A 16,667-nucleotide genomic window follows, 5' to 3' on the forward strand; every position below is an offset into this window, starting at 1 on the left:
ATATTAACCAATCAGCTTCTAACTTCCATTTTATAGATTGTTATGGGCAATTTCTCTGTGAAAACCGTCCTGAAACTGTCAGTTTCTTTGTAGGTAATTATGGAGGTGTCATAATAATGTATTGCTTAATCAGTAGTTAAGAAAATAACATATACAGTACATGATTACTCCCAAAGATATGAGTACTTGTGGAGGGCGCATTTAGCAATTTTTTGGCATAATGCGCATGCATCCAGTATTGCATACTCACCTTGGCCAATGTACACCCAAGTCAGAGTTGTAAGCTGTCGCTAAATTGACTTTTCCTGGTGGCAACTGGGCAGCAGTAATGCAAATGCATGCCAGAGAACTGTTTTGTGGGCGTGCCAGGGTGTATGGTGTGGCAGACGGATCTCCGGCACCTAGACTGGGGTAGGTGAAATAGCTGATGATAGTAATGATGACTGCTCTTGCATATGGCGCCATGGGGCAGTGCGTTCGCAAAGATACGTCTGACTCAGAAATAGTCGCATTAGCATTCCATTTGCAATCCGCTAACAGCGGGCATCCGGAGTGGCGTTCACATTACGTGTGACTCACAATAATGCCCTTTGTGTGTGATCAAGCTCTTGTTAATGTATATTGAAGTTCCCTTCAGAGACTTGGTTCTTGTCACCTAGTTTGAATTGCAAGAGATGACTTTGTCCAGACACAGATAACTGCTGTTCACACAATAACGTGGATGAAATTAGGTTGCGATTATATTCTGATAGAAATGACTGGGTAATTGAAGACTTCTACAGAGTGTCAACCAAATCTTAGTGGCAGCAGAACTAGTTCATAGTTTTAGGGTAGTGCGATCAATTTTAGACAGACCTGGTGGTTTTTGTTTCAAATAGCCCATTCACATCCACACATCACACATTTTCAAGAGGGTTTTGAATAGAGCCCCAGGGCGCAGGGTCCTGTGGTTGGCACATTTGCTGCCCAACTGTCCCTGGATCTGGCTGAGAGGGTGCTTGCAATGGTACTCTGCAGCCAGTAGTACTGCTTCAGTGCTTCCCGGGGGGTCCAGTGGATGCTCCAGAAACACACCCTGCAGAGTGTAGAGCCACCGGAAGCATCCGGGCAGTTCTCCACTTTTTACTGCCGGCAGCCCCACCCCCTTGTGTGGTGTTGCGGGTCCGGCACATGACGGCAGTGAGCCCTGCTCCGCTGCTACAGAGCCCCTGTACCTGTGCCACAAATCTTTGTCAGATTTTGCTCCAAAGTGAGGAGGGCTAGAACAACCTATAGCAGACCACGGCATCGGTATGATTTACCGCCAGACCCATGCCCGCTGGTTGGTATCCCGACAGTGGCATCCCGGCAGAGGAGCAAATCCCGATTGTCAAAGGTAACTATATACTAACCTATTTCTACCCCCTAACCCTAACCGTCCCTTAGGGGTGCCTAACCCTAACCTTCCCCCCAGTGCCTAACCCTAGTCCCCTCTCTAAGTGCCTAAACCTAACCCCCCCTTCCCCGCGGCCTAAACCTAAGTCCCCCCCCTTCCCAGCCGCCTAAACCTCCCGGGGGGGTGCCTAACGCTAAGTCCCCCCCGGGAACCCTAAACCTAACCCTCCCCCCCCTTCGATCGGGATGCCGGGCGTCAGGCATTAGATGCGACCATGTCAGGGAGAGCCCAGCCTGGTGTGGTCGCATCTGATGCGACCATGCCAGGCAAGTGGTCAATTAAGATAATTTTGATAATAATTAATAAATACTGTAAATTTTATTAACTTTTTTTTTTAAATAAAAGTACATAAGTTACAGAATAAAAAAACGAAAAGAAACAGCAGGGAGACGTTAAGCACAAGTAAGGCTCAGTACTTTTCCAATAAAATAAATATAATTTGTGGCCACGTATCAAGAGCTCGCTGATTTGAAGTTCTAAGTGGAACAATCCAACTTCTGGCTTTTGAACAGCCGTGTGGCTGAGCCTGACGCTGAAGCTTTCATGTGGTTTGTGGGGCATACTAAGAAAGCCACAACATTTCAGAAGACCAGAAACCAGAGACGTCCACATTGCTTCCTTTCTTCTTAAATAAATACTGCTTAACCTCTTGATGTCTGGGCAGTTAGCGATAAGTTACAAAAACAAAAAAGTTACTCCGCCTTTATCATAACCAACTTCCAATTCAAATGTAGGTGACCTTCCAAAACTTCTAGGCGTATACAACTTTTGGTGATTTCGTTGTTGAGGATCCTTTTTGCCAAGTTCTGTCTGTAACGAGACAGCTTAAGCATGCTTTCAAGAACTGGAAGTTATTTAATCGTCTTCTAGCAGACTTAAACTTGCAATGAAAAATGAAATTTTTCCAAACAAAACAAAAGTTACGACACAAAAGAACAACTGAGGTAGCAAAGAGATAATGTTGACTGTGGTAGATCAGCTGTGTTTGTATTCTGGAGGCACTAAATTAATCATCCCCTCTTCGCAGACCTCATGCAATAATTACATACCATCTAAAAAACCACCTCAATGGGGCTTTATTTAAACAAATTAATTATTGGGTTGAATCTGGATTGTTTCAGCCTTAATTGGTTTCGCATGGAGACTTACTAATGGGTGCAGGGAAAGTGTTGAAATTAATTTCAACCCCGCATTCTTAAAATATTTTATTAGAAAACTCACAGAATAAAGTGCAGGTACTAGAACATATATCTGTTGTGGAATGTTTGTTTTATTCTCCCTGACAATTTAGCAAATAGTTGACACTCACTGGCGTAACTACCGTAGGTGCTGGGGGTGGGGCTGCTATGGGGCCCGGACCCGCCCTCCCCCTGCACCTAAGGTGCCAGGCCAGCCATGGCCGTATCCTCCAACAGAGTGCTGCGCACGGCAGACACACCTCCTCTCCCGGTTGGCTCCGCATTCGGCTCTCCTCATTGACTGATACTGGGAGGAGGCATGGCCGCCTCCTCCCAGCATCAGTCAGTGAGAAGAGATGGAGCCGACCAGGAGAGGAGGTGTGCCAGCCCTAAGCAGCACACGCTTAAGGAGGAATTGGTATGAAATACCGTCGGCCACATGGCCGGCGGTTCGATTCCCGTCAGCGGCAGCCCGACAGAAGCAGAGTGCGACGCAGCAGAAGCCCGACAGCGCTGGAAATCCCATTCATGGATAGGTAAGTATCCACTAATCTAACCCCCCTAACCCTAACCCTCCTTAGGGGTGCCTAACCCTAACTTCCCCCCCAAGTGCCTAACCCTAATCCCCCCTCTAAGTGCCTAACCCTTACCACCCCCTTCCCCGCTGCCTAAACCTAAGTCCCCCGGGGGGGTGCCTAACCCTAAGTCCCCCCCGGGGGTGCCTAACCCTCCCTCCCCCTAGCCTAACCCTCCCGGGGGAGTGCCTAACCCTAAGTCCCCCCCGGGAGCCCTAAACCTAACCCTCCCCACCCGCGGCTGTCCGCTCGCGGCGCCCGGCATCACTACGATCGTGATGCCGGGCGCTGGTCTCCCGGCGTCGGGGAAATGCAGGCGTCTATATCTAGACGCCCGGCATTTCACCCTTGCCGGGATAAGACAGTCGGGAAGCCGGCTGCCGGTATTTAGGCAGTCGGCTTCCCCATTGCCTCCCCTTAAGGAGGATGCGACTATCAGAGGTAAGTCAAGAAGAGGGGAGGGGGATAGTGCAGAGGGGGCCCCCTTAGGTCTAGTTACGCCCCTGTTGACAGTATAGTTAATATTACTATTCAAGTTTAGCAGAAATTCTATCAGCAAATTGCTTCTATGGCCAAATTGTTGTAATTTTTTTTTACATTTATAATACATTACTTTTTTTTCGGAATTTTACTTTTTTAAAAGATGCCACAATTATTCCAACAAATTTACTGGAGATCTTTTCAGTCCAAATGAGCAAGATTTGCTTTTGGATAGGGGAGCACTACCCCAGTTACCTGTAGTCAGGAGCTATTCGATGGTGGGTCACCTACAACATAGGAGGACTGAATATGCCCTGACCCCTTTAATTTAGCGGTATAGGTGACTTTAATCTAGAGGCAACAAGAAGGTCTCTCTGCAAGGGTTCTCTACTATCTTGTCGCATGGGGTGCTGGTAATATCAATTACACTACACAACAATGAAAATGTTTCCGATGTGAAAATAGTTACTTCTAATTGATTTCAGCATGCAAAGAATGAATATGACATTTAAAACTCTCAGTTAGCTCTGAGTTCCGAGATATAGCCCATTTATGACGATGTAGGGGTATTCCTAGTGACGTGGGCAGAATGGAGAGAATCTTACCAGCAATCTGCATTCCGCGCAGAGGGGGCGGGGCCTGATGGCCCAATTAAATTAATCAGTTATTTGTCCCCTCCCCTATTCATATATATGCGATTCACGGGATTACCCACACAAGATAACTGTGGTGCACTGAGTGACAGCATAGTGAGCGATTCCACCAAGACATCTCAGCAATGGAGCAAAGATATCAGGGTAGGTGATCACTACTGTTGGACAGTGACAAGAGATGCCCCAGAAGAGGAGTACAAGCGACAAGCAAAGAGAAAGCACCACCATGAATAGGCCACTATATGACATAGTACTTTCCTATGCTGTATGTTTGTTTCGTATGCTGTATGTTTGTTTCGTATGCTGTATGTTTGTTTCGTATGCTGTATGTTTGTTTCATTTTGTGTTCTTATTTGTGATTGATTGAATTAAAACAACTGTTATTTATTTTCTATCAAGAAAATATCAGATTATTTTAAAATAGCTTTTCACTATGACTATAGTACTAATGTACATACAGTATAGTGTAAGTAGTGTAGCTCAAAAAATAGAGCTAGTAAAAATATTCTGAAATCATTTTAGTTTTTCTTGACTTCAAATTAGTAATGTATGACTATTTTTACAAAGGAAACAAATTAAAAGTATTAATTTGTTGTACAGTGTAATTTCCATCTTACATGAATATTCTGCAAATAGAGATACTAGCTGCAAATCACAGAAGCCGTCTACTTACACTAGACGCCTCCTGCGGCAGTAGTATATTTTAGCATTGCTGATGCGGCCAAAGACCCAGCAGCGATGTTAATAGTGTCATCTCGGCATCGGGCCCATGACCTAGTTTGCAAAATACATTTCAGGGGTCTTCAATTATTCCAATCAGTTTTTTCTTTTTCAGTATTATAGCTCATTAGAAATCTTACATTATAGTTTGCAAATAAATTGTGGCTGCTTTAGAAAATATTTTTGTTACAATGAGAGTTTCACGTGGAAAACTTCTACGTGACATGGTGACGTATTCTGACACGGGCTCCCTCCCGGTAAGGGAACTTGTACAAAAGCTTTTAAAGAGCGTCACACTCTATTTTCTGCTGTGATAGGTGGTAAATATCAACACCTGTACTTTATTCATTCTGTTAAGTTCAGGGAAAATCACTCTTTAATGGAGCCAAATAAATATATTGCAGCGCAGTAATGTGTTTAACAGAGAAGCTGGTGTTTGGCTTTTTGCTAGGGTGTATTTTTGTGCCTCGTGGGAAACGGAAAAAAAAAATATTTTTCATTTGCGGACATTGAATTCTTTCATTTTAATGGAAAACGTGGGGGTTTTATCTGCCCTGTCAAACACCAGCGGGCAGCAGTGCAAAGAAAAGATTAGGTTTTATTATATGTTGTGCTGTTTGTGTTCTTTGCAATGCAATGTGCCTTATAATCAAAGACCAGCTCAGATGACTAATTTGTTGTCTTGCACATGCCCTCCTCTGACACTCACTAAGGGCTCTATTTACTACAATCCGCATATTGAATGCGGATTGTAGTGTGGTATTACCAAGTGAATTCGCATTGCGAATTCAGGCAATATCACAGGGATTTACTATAAATCCCTTGCAGGGACAGAGCTTGCGATAAAGCTCTATCCCTGCGGATCCCATCCGCACTCTAGTCGCGGTATTTTCAGAAAAAATACCGCGACTAAGAGCCCGCACATGCGCCGACCCACCGTCGCTGCTACCCCCCACTGATGCTAATGCCCCACCCCCAGCGATCGCAGACCCCCGTGACCCCCCCCCCCCGCGACCCCCCCTACCATCATTACACTTACCTGCATCCTCCTGGCCTCCGGTGGTCTTCTCCGGGCTTCCCGATCAGGTGATCTCCCATACTGCACTGGGGCCTGATCACCGGGCAGTAGTTCACTGTGGGAGACCAGCTGACCGGAGAGGAGCCATCACCGGAGGCCCGATCACCGGTCCCTGGATTCAGGTAAGTAAAAAAAAATGCTTCAATTTTTTTCTTATTTTTTTTACAGCAATCAGCTTGCGGTCTGCTTAGACCACATAGCTGATTACAGGGACCGACTCCCGCCTCTGCTCTCCCCGTTAGAGCAGAGTGGGAGCCCGGTAACCGGGGGAGACCCTGGATAACGCCACCTCCAGGTGGCGTTATTATCACAGGGCTTCCCCCGGTATTTTTTTACAATTTATTTTTAGTAACTCTGGTCGGACACATTTCCCATTACAATTATGGGAAATGCGATCTGCTTACTAAAAATAAGTGATACTTAGGGGTTGGAGTAGAATTTTACTAATTCTACTCCAATTGCCCTGTAATAACTACAGGTGAAACTAAAATAATGTGAAAAGGGTGTGAAAACACCCTTTTTCACTTTATTTTAGTAAAAATAATGTTAATAAATAGAGCCCTAAATGCGTTCAGTTATCTTACTGGCTTCCTCACGGGCCGTGTAGTTACATCACCATGCAGAGTTGTATAGCCAGGTCCAGCATTTCCATTCTATGGAGTAGGGGTGTCTAATATGCTGAAGGGGAGATGTATCCAACCTTCGAGAGAGATAAAGTGGAGAAGTTGCACTCAATCAGCTTGTAGATGTCATCTATCTAGCACAATCTATAAAATTACAGATATACCCCTTTTCCACTACAGTAGCTCCAATAACCCGGGTTTTTGCACGTGAGCGCGCAGCAACCCGGGTTATTGTGCTGTGTGAAAGGGCAGGGTTGAAATAAGCCGGGTAGAGAAAGGTTGAACACGTGTTCAGCCCTGCTTGTGATGCAGTGTGAACGGGTAACTTAAGTCCCGTTCTCTGCATAGGAAGAGCCGGAGCTTGAAGATGAGATCATCTCCAAGTGCCGACTCACATAGGTGAAACTAGAGATCTGGTAATGGGTGGTCCCAGTTTTAGCACCATGTCAGATGTTGGAAAAAAAACACCAGTGGCGTCCATCCCCATGGTGTCACCTGGTCTAGGGCGGTATGTTGTGCGCGCGGCATAGCCCCGCCCCGCCAAAAAATGGGCGTGGCCTTGTGATCATGGGGCGTGGTCACTTGAGAAGGGTGAATGGCCTCACAGCCCAAACCCCAGTGGTCTGATGTGTAGAAGAAGTACTGGTGAGCACTATGCAGTGCCGGCTCCCTCACACTGTCAGGAGCCGAGTGCTGCATTTAATGCTATAGTGCAGTACCCAGCTCCTGTCACACACCCCTCAGCGGGTTTTTGGGGCCCCAGTCAGTTTTCTTACCTATGTGGTGATTTCTCTGCAATAGGGGAGCCTCTGAGGAATTGGAGCCTCACTGGGCAGCGTTTTCTGCCGGTATTCACTATTCATGTAGGAGATCACATCTGGAAGATGTCTGTTTACGTAGAAATATAACCCCTGTCATCATCATAACCAGATAATATATACTGTAGTAACAGAAACTTTTGTGCAGGAAAAATGTGAATTTCCCTGATCAAACCTCTGTGTCTCTCCAGGCTCCCCTGTGTTACTCCAGACCCCCCAATGTCTCCATCCCCAGGCCCCTCTGTGGTTCTCCAGGTTCTCTGTGTCTCTTTATCTCCAGTCCCCCTTGTCTCTCACCAGGACCCCCTGGACCTCGCCACCCCCAGGCCCACCTGTGGCTCTCAGCCCCATCCTCCCGGCCCCAGTGTGCGTCTCTCAGCCCCATTGCCCCGGCCCCAGTGTGCATCTCTCAGCCCCATTCCCCCGGCCCCAGTGTGCGTCTCTCAGCCCCATTCCCCTGCCCCAGTGTGCGTCTCTCAGCCCCATTCCCCGACCCCAGTGTGCGTCTCTCAGCCCCATTCCCCTGCCCCAGGGTGCGTCTCTCAGCTGTTGTATTTCTAGGTCCTACCAGTCAAGTGCGGGCTTATGCAGCCGCGTTAACGCTGACCTGACTTCCAGCTATTAATTAAAGTAAAAAAAAAAGCAAAATGGGGGCAAAGGCTAATGGGTGGTCTGGTGCACCCCCGGACCACCCCTTAGTTTCGCCTATGCCGACTCATCATGTGACGCCGATGGCGTCATCGACTCGGCATTAGTGGTGTGTCGGGCCGTCTGTCTGACAGAGGTCTCAGCCGGGTCGCTCCCGCGACAGGCGCGCGGACATAACCCCGGATGCAACCCGGCAATCTAGTGGAAAAGGGATATTAGAAGCTACCTGGTTGCTATGGGCAACTTCTCCACTTTATCTCTCTCGAATGAGTGACATAAATATAGCTGCCACTTATTCAGTGTATTGACTGTCACCATGGCTCCCCTCCGCACCCCACACTGAGTGCCGCCAGCTGACATGGAGGAAGCTGTTGGGTGCTGCTCCTTCATGTTTGTCATGGACTGTAATGGGTGTGCACTAGGCTATGAGTAGAAGATACCACCTGCACTAGACTAGGGTAAGCATTGATCCAGGTAGGCGACAAGGGTCAAGAGGGCGGCTAGGGCAACAACCGAGGATGTGGTGTATATGCTTTGTTGTCTGCAGGATAAATAATTATTCAGAGAGCAGCTTTATGTTGTAATTGACTTAATTCCTTCTTGTGGACGGGATGTGGCCTCAGTGACGTAGCCGGCTTTTGATGTGAACGAGAGCAAAGCAGGAACAATAAGTGCCCCAGGCCCAGATGTTTAAAAATGAAAATATCAACATATAAATACATTATTTGCAGCCAAATTACCCCTAGCATTACATTAATATCCCTACACACACACGCACGCATTACAGCAACCGTAAACTTTACAGCAGCCCAACCACTTTGCTGATGTTGAATATACCTCTCGCATCACAGCAGGTCCGGCTCAAGGGGTAGCCGCGCCCTGTGCAGCATGGGTAGTTGCTGCCCCCTAATTACCATAGGCCACACCTCTAAATTATGTTATTTGGGGGCGTGCCCACATGGCACGCCTCTCGTGTGACGTCAGGCTGGGGGCGAGCCCAGCACTCCGTCACTAGCTGGGCTTTCCCCAGCCCTCTCCCTGCACTGAATGGATGCCGCGCGCATGCGGGCAGCATCCATTCAGCTACTCCGGGGTCCGGCGACTCCAGCTGCGGCGGTGGGGGTGCCCAACCTCCCGACCAGACCACCCGCGGGACACTTTGGCCCACGGGTGGAGCAGCGGGACAGTGTTGTCCTGCTGAAATCAGGATGTTGGAACAAGTGCGCCTTCTATGGGATGGCGCCCCTGTTCGACCGCAGTGGTCCAACATGCCTTGAGCCGCTCCTGCATCACAGCAACTCTATCCCTACCCCTGACAATGATGTGATTATTATAGATTTGCGTCATATTGGTCCCGCTCCTTCCCCATGGAGCCACAATTCTGGGTATTACTCTCCTCATCCTGCCCACTTCACTAGGAAGTGGACAGAATGCGTGAAGACCACCCACTCTTTCGGGACACGGGGACTCCCCAGAAAATTCAAGAGACTCTAACGTTCCAGTAGAGTAGATAAGTATGGTTATAGTCTATGGTCTGGCATATAGAGAGGTCTGAGCAGCATGTGGCTGAGTTTTGGAGAACATGTGTATTCTAGTGCTGTTGGGGACAAAAAGACACTCAGGGCCTCATTCTGCAAGGATCGTAATTGCAAAGCTGCATGCAGGCTATAGATATATGATGTATGCACGCAGGCTAAAGATATATGATGTAACTATGCACGCAGGCTATAGATATATGATGTATGCACGCAGGCTGTATGCACGCAGGCTATAGCTATATGATCTATGCACGCAGGCTATATATATATATGATGTATGCACGCAGGCTGTAGATATATGATGTATGCACGCAGGCTATATATATATATATATATATGGTGTATGCACGCAGGCTATAGATATATGATGTAATGCACGCAGGCTATAGCTATATGATGTATGCACGCAGGCAATATATATATATATATATATATTATGTATGCACGCAGGCTATAGATATATGATGTATGCACGCTGGCTATAGATATATGATGTATGCATGCAGGCTATAGATATATGATGTATGCACGCAGGCAATATATATATATATATATATATATATATATATATTATGTATGCACGCAGGCTATAGCTATATGATCTATGTACGCAGGCAATATATATATATGATGTATGCACGCAGGCTGTAGATATATGATGTATGCACGCAGGCTATATATATATATATATATGATGTATGCACGCAGGCTATAGATATATGATGTAATGCACGCAGGCTATAGCTATATGATGTATGCACGCAGGCAATATATATATATATATATATATATATTATGTATGCACGCAGGCTATAGATATATGATGTAATGCACGCAGGCTATAGATATATGATGTATGCACGCAGGCTATAGCTATATGATCTATGCACGCAGGCTATATATATATATGATGTATGCACGCAGGCTGTAGATATATGATGTATGCACGCAGGCTATATATATATATATATGATGTATGCACGCAGGCTATAGATATATGATGTAATGCACGCAGGCTATAGCTATATGATGTATGCACGCAGGCAATATATATATATATATTATGTATGCACGCAGGCTATAGATATATGATGTATGCACGCTGGCTATAGATATATGATGTATGCATGCAGGCTATAGATATATGATTTTTGCATGCAGGCTATAGATATATGATGTATGCACGCAGGCTATAGATATATGATGTATGCATGCAGGCTATACATATATGATGTATGCACGCAGGCTATATATATATGATGTATGCATTCAGGCTTTAGATATATGATGTATGCACGCAGGCTATAGATATATGATGTATGCACCCAGGCTATAGATATATGATGTATGCATGCAGGCAGCTTTGCAATTGCGACCCTTGCAGATATGGTAATGCAGCAGGAGCCATCACACATCCTGCGTCATTACATATCCGAGCTGCGTTGTCCAACATAGCATCGGATAATCTGCGTAACATCGGCCGGCTGCAGTGACCCATGGGGTCCCGCAGACGGCTGCCACAGTTTAGAGGAAGAGGCCAGGAATTCTCAGTCAGCCGACGGAGATCCTGGCTTCTCCCTCCCCCGCAATGGTGGCGATACGCCTCCGTTTCGGGAAACGGAGTGCGTCGCCGCCCCCTCCCCGCCCACAAATGGCAGGAGACTGTCAATCACTTCCAGTCTGCAAGAGATGGGGCCTGCGTCTGCGCAGATTCCCAAACATCGGGAACATCTGCTGATTCAGGCCCTCAGGGGTTTTTCATGGCAAGTGGGAGTTCCGGGCAGGGGCATATGGGGAAACTTTATGGCAAGTGAGTGCTCTGTAATGTTATAAATAAGGAAGTCAGTAATTTGTAAACACTTGTCTATCAACTATAATAGGTATATGAATAGATTAATTTCATACAATCTATTCACCTATTCTGTTTTGCACTATAGGCTAATGCACAGTATTGTGCAATGTTAGCCTTACAGGAGCTGCCTTGGAAAATCCCATCCATGCGCTACAGAGATCCAGGATATTACTTTGTGAGAACTATTGAAAATATATTTGATTTGTTTCTATTAAACACGTTGGAAGTCTGCTGGAAGCAGGCTATGGAGACTCCGTAAGGACATGGTTAAATTAAGACCACATGATGACAGTACTAGATTACAAACGTTTTCATTGTGTCCTATTAGAGTTGCCAGTTCTGACTGCACAAAGTTCTGATGTAACACAGACTGTGGTCATTTCGCATTAGAAATTTCTTTGCGGGGATCTTTGAAAACATGTCTTAGCTTACATTCACAAGTGGCTTCAGCAATATCTGCAGAATCAAATAAATGTTCTTACAACTAAAATACACTTTTATTATTTCACAGGTTCTCTGTTGTAGTAACCTAAGTCCAAAATATATGTGTGTTAGACCCACCATCAGAAAACTGTTCTCCCTTGCGGACATTCAATACGCACTAGGTTATATATGAACAACGCACAATAATGTAAGGGCTCATTCAGACGAACGCTTTGATGCAACTTGCTCACATTGCATTTCAAATGGTACAAAATACAGGCAGAAGACTCGGAAAACTGGAGCTAGAACATTTAATTCTGGCGCCTGGACCCCTTTGTTGGTTACACGGCTGCCAGTATAAACAGCAGATCAGGACGGAATGCTGGAAAATCACACATACACCATTTGTGTTTTGCTCTGACCGGCAAACTGCAGTGCTGCTTGTGTGACCAGCAGATAGATGTGTTGGGGCATTAGGATCAATGATTCCTGATATTACAGGAACTTTACAGTGGCTGCATTGAGGTCCATTAGATGCAGTGGGGGCAACAATTAGATTTGATCAATCAAAAACAAGTTAGACGATACAAAGGGCCTGATTCAGACCCGCTTGCAAGCGGGTCGATGGTATGGCATTGCGCACACGCGGCGTGCGCAAGCCCTGGAGCGAGTGAGAAATTCACTCGCTCCGGGGCTCGCTACAAACGGGGCGGCTGTCGATGTTGATCGACAGCTCTCCCCTTTTTGTAGGCGGGGTGGCCGGACAAACTGAGGCATTCCTGAAGGAACGCCTGCCGTTTGTGGGCGGCCCTACTGACATCACGAGTGATGTCAGTAGTGAGCTTCCGGCTCTATTAGAGCCGGAAGCTCGCTGGGGTTTGCGGGAAAGAGACCCTACCACAAGGGTCTCGTCGCAAGCCCGATGGCCGCGACCATCACCTGGCCGCTTGCAAAAGCTGTGGGTGGTCACCCACAGCTTAGCGAGCGGCCAAAAGGCCGGACACAAAAAAGAAAAAACGCCCTTCAGACCTGCGAGCAGGTCTTAATCAAGGTCAAAGTGTCCAGTTGGTTGGCGTGAGGTTTCCTCAGTTTATTTTGGGGTTGATTCAGAGTTGCATGCAAGCTCAGTAGCCAAGTTTAATGCATCTACGGGCGATTCCAAACCGTACGCATCTCAGTTCCTTCTCCACTTGCGGTTGTCTGTAACTTATGCTAAGTTTAGTGAGGCAGTGGCGATAGCGTGCAGACAGAATTGCAGGCTGTGCAGAGCTGTGCGCATACTTTGGGAAGCCCGGGACCTGAAGGACCAAGGAGAGTAGGAGACAGGTAGGAGGGAGGGGGAAGAGCACCACAAATTGTGTAATCGCTACACCACCCCTTGTGATATTTTTCCAGGATTCGTGGATTTGCAACCCTTGGGGCACATGGGGTCTCATTCAGACCCGCTCACAAGCGCCAATGCGCTCGCAAGCGGGTCAATGTAGAGGCCCTGCACACGCCCAACGGCTGCACATTTGCGTGCGCAAGCCTCGGGGCAAGAGAGAAATTCTCTTGCTCCGGGGGTTACTAAAAAAAGGCCGGCTGTCGATGGTGATCACTGGGGCTTGCAGCAGACCAGACCCTACCACAAGGGTCTCGTCGCAAGCCCCGATGGTCGCGATGGTCTTGACCATCGCAACCATCAACCTGGCCGCTCGCTAAAGCTGTGGGTGGTCACCCACAGCCTAGCGAGCGGCCAGGAGGCCGGCCCGGAAAATAGATGCGGCCGCCCTCATCCAGAGCGAGCGCTCACATTTTGCGAGTGCCTCTGAATGAGGTTCATGGTGTGAATGTTTTTGCATCCAATTTGTATATAGCCCTGATTCAGTAGTGTCGCCTCTATGCCCAAAAGCAGGAAGGAGCGGGCTTACGTCTTCCCATTTGACCTCATGCTCAAACTCCTTTGCCAATATTTTAAGATAATTAACGGTGGTACCCCAGGTGCTGTAGTGTACACAGGTAAATTAGGTGTAGATGGTACCTTACAGCTCCAGTGGATCTTCCTTCTCATTTGGCAATTACTTCATTAACTTTATCCACCTTGAGCTGTAGCAAAGAAGCTAGTCCCATACACACAGTAACATGACATAAGGTGATGGCCTTGATAAACAGAATAATCAAGTAGATTTATTAAAGGGGAGTAGGAGGACGTAGATCTAGGGCTGGTCACTGTAGGAAAATAATGATCACCATACATATGACAGGAGATTACAGCACAAAAAGGAATATAGCAGTTTCAACTCAGTAGTTAGTAATACAGTTGGGAATAGGCAATGGCTATAACTCTCTCCAATAGTTAAACAGGCTTCTTTTTCTTTGCTGCTGCAACACTTCTTTGGCTATAACTAGGAAGAAGGCAATTTTTCAGCTGTCTCAATATACTATACTTTACAAATCAACCTTTGCAAAACATGAATATAGAGTAATAGCAGCACAGATTATTACCATGCAGATTTAGCAAAAACCTCAAAACTGTTCAGTATTTTACTCTAAAGTGGGCACACAGTTCTGTCATTAGAGTACTCAGTAGCTGGATGATCACTGACCTATATTTGTATTTGTAATCCACAATTGGTAATAGCAATAAGCTTAGCATCTAATGCTGTTCTTTACTGATTCCAGAGAGCTATAGCTTTGGCTTTCCAATGATGAGGCACAACAAACACAGTTCCACTGAAATATATCCCAATTATCTTCATTACAGCATAGTAGCAATAATTCAGTCCCAAAGTGCTCTTTAACTCAGCTCAGTATTCACACAAAATGCCGCTCTTTGCACTGACAAACTTAGGCACTGTTTCTCTAGTAGCTCAAGCAAGATGAATGCCATGCTGTTTATTAAAACTCAGTCTCTTGCACAAGTCAGGATTACACAGTACTTGAAATATAGCAGATCTCAGTATCTCTGTTGATAATTCTCAGTATTTGTCATGCACTCTTGCAATAGTTTAGTAACAATTCTCAGTAGCTCTCAAACAGTTCTTAATAGCTCCTAAACAATTCTCAGTAGTGCTGCAGCTCAGTAGGGATGTCTCCCTTTTACAGCTCTTTTACTCGCTCAATCCACCACAGATCTCAGCTTTGGCTCCCAGTGCTGACAGAGTATCTGGCTCTCAGTCTCAGCTGGTGCTTCTGCAGTGGTTACTCAGCACACCATCAGCGGGTATTCCATGGCTTCATACCACTTCAGTGATGACTCTTTGCCCAGTTTCTTGTCTCTCCCAGCAGACCACCTCAGCATCTCCTGGGCTCAACTGTGCATGTGCAACCACAAACACACTGTCCTGTCGCTGGCTTGTCTCAGTTTTGGCACATAATGGCTCCACCTGGTGGCAGTCTCCTATATTGCAATACAAATAAAGATATAAATTGTTTCCACCTGATCTGCGCACAGCAGCCAAAAATGGGAGTTCCAAAAACCGTTGGATATCACCACATCCAAAATAAAAAACTCAATAATATGCAAAAATGGGAAAAGGAACTACACCTGGGCGCTAAAATATACACATTTGAATATACTGGAAAATATACATCCCTTAAAGTATTGGGTCTTTCTGTCTGTTTCCTTTCCAACAATGTTAGTTTGACATGTGGAGAGATATATTCATGTATAAATGCTAAGCAAATATATTTAGTCACAATTTAGAAAGAGAAATCAATCTCCCCAGAACCCTCGTGACACACCAGCGTACCCCACTCACAAAGAAGACCCGGTGTATAGTCCTCAAAAGGTTTCTTTATGGTATACCATCACAAGGAAAATTCAAAGAAATGAAATCAGAAGGATTGTACTGCGTACCATGACTCACATCAGGGAGGTGAAAACAACATGTATAAAGGTTTCTTTAATGGGGAGCTACAGAGAGCGTACCTAAACTCACAGTCTGGAATGGTGGTTATATGCCTATAACGGTTTCTTTTCCTCGTGCTTTCACAAATGTATTACAGTTCTTATTCGTCTATATAATCCACTCTCCGAATGATGAAATTAATAAGTACCAATTAAAAAGAGTATTTATTCCAAAAAAAGTAGATGTCAACACAGCTCCAAAAATATGCAAATTACAAAACACAGAAAATATCCACTTAAAAACAAATGACAAAAAATAAACTATAAAAATGCATTAAAATGTAAAAATGATCCCCCTTGAGGGCAATGTCAAAAATTAAATACTTTGGCAAAGTTTGATAGTCCAAAGGTTAGTCAGACATACCTCATTAAAGGGGAATCAAAAGAAATCACACTTCCTATTGGTCGACGCGCGTTTCGGCTCATACGAGAGCCTTTGTCAAGACATAGAGGACAGTGTGAGGAAAACCAATATGTCAAACTATCTTTGAGGAAGAGATCGTACAACACCGAACCCCCACATTGTTGGAAAGGAACAGACAGGAAGACCCAATACTTTAAGGGATGTATATTTTCCAGTATATTCAAATGTGTATATTTATATAACAAAAATAATTTACCTTTTTCTAGGTAAAAAGATTTACATGTTAGTTCCAGAAGCTCTGCTAACATTGGATATAAAGAGTAGGAACTTCAACTGAAATGGTTGGTGTTTATTTATGGGAGAAAATATTTTATAACCAGGAACCTGGATGTA

At 45.6% G+C, this 16,667-nt stretch overlaps 1 protein-coding gene across 6 annotated transcripts in view; it reads left to right on the top strand.

Annotated features, from left to right (window-relative positions):
• DYNC1I1 (dynein cytoplasmic 1 intermediate chain 1) overlaps positions 1-16,667 on the top strand; it is a 503,273-nt gene that overhangs the window by 310,567 nt on the left and 176,039 nt on the right. The window lies entirely within an intron of this gene.

This window comes from Taudactylus pleione, unplaced genomic scaffold (assembly GCF_031769625.1).
Source record: "Taudactylus pleione unplaced genomic scaffold, aTauple2 ptg000306l, whole genome shotgun sequence".
NCBI lineage: Eukaryota > Metazoa > Chordata > Amphibia > Anura > Myobatrachidae > Taudactylus > Taudactylus pleione.